We start from the raw sequence: 1,305 nt of genomic DNA, 5'->3' as shown, positions 1-1,305 counted from the left end.
GACCTGGTCCAATAATTTGTGGAACCAGCAGGGATGTTTTTGTTACATGTAAATGATAAATGGAATTATATGAGACACTTGAGTGACATGAATCCAAGACAGGAAAAATATACCAAAATGAGGAAAAACAAAAAGCAAAAACTGCCAATGGTCTGAAGACCATGCAGCTGTCATAATCTTGACAACCATTTTAACCTTTACATGAAAGCAACCAGGAACAACATTCACACACACACACGCACTCTGTCTGTCTGTCTCTCTCTCTCGTATATATATATATATATATATATATATATATATATTATATATGTATGTATGTGTGTGTGTGTGTGTGTGTGTGTGTGTGTGTGTGCATGTGTGTGTGCATGTGTGTGATGGCACATGGCTCAGTGGTTAGAGTTTACAATTGTGAGGTTGTGAGTTCGATTCCCGAACCGGGCTGCGTGTTGTGTTCTTGAGCAAGACACTTTATTTCACATTGCTACAGTTCACTCAGCTGTAGAAATGAATTGGGCCTCAGACCAACCAAAGCCTTGCGAGTGGATTTGGTAGATGGAAACTGAAAGAAGCCCGTCGTGTATATATATATATATATGTATGTTCATATATTTATAAGTATGTGTCTTTATGTCTGTTTGTCCCTGCCCACCATTGCTTGACAACCGATGTTGGTGTATTTATGTTCCAGAAACTTAGCAGTTCAGCAAAAGAAACTGATAAAATAAGTACGAGGCTTACAAAGAATAAGTCCTGGGTTTGATTTCTTAAAACTAAAGGCAGTGCTCCAGCATGGTTACAGTCAAATGACTGAAACATGTAAAAAAGTGAAAAAAGAATATATATATAGATATAGGTAGATAGATATACACACACATATATACATATACATATATCTGTATATGCATGAGGTCTGATCAAGAAGTACCAGAACTGGTGCTATGAAAAGAAAGCTACAACACAAATCAGTTTGGCATTTAATCTCCTTTGAAGTTGTCCCCTTCTGGAGCCACACCATTTATTGAGCATTATGTCCAAGGGTGGAAGCATTCCTTGAACTCTTCTTTTGGGATAGTGAGCAACTTGCCCTTTTGCATTCTCTGGGATGTCTTGAAATCTTGCTCCATACTTGTGCAATTTGGCTTTTGGCTGCAATAACCATGCTCTCCACACTCTTCTTCCAGGCAGTGCTATAAATAACGGAAGTGAGCAACAAATTTATAACTTAGAGTGCATACGTGATAGATTTGAAAGTCAATCTGTGCCAAGTGGCTTCACTCTGAACACTTTAGCGCCGTTACCATAGCA

At 38.3% G+C, this 1,305-nt stretch overlaps 1 long non-coding RNA gene across 1 annotated transcript in view; it reads right to left on the bottom strand.

Moving 5' to 3' along the window:
* Window positions 1–1,305, bottom strand: part of LOC118763274 — an 8,248-nt gene that overhangs the window by 6,567 nt on the left and 376 nt on the right. The window lies entirely within an intron of this gene.

The sequence above is a fragment of the Octopus sinensis genome, linkage group LG4, assembly GCF_006345805.1.
Source record: "Octopus sinensis linkage group LG4, ASM634580v1, whole genome shotgun sequence".
Lineage (NCBI taxonomy): Eukaryota > Metazoa > Mollusca > Cephalopoda > Octopoda > Octopodidae > Octopus > Octopus sinensis.
The sequence above is the reverse complement of the archived record's forward strand: the minus strand, read 5'-3'. Positions and strand labels throughout refer to the sequence as shown.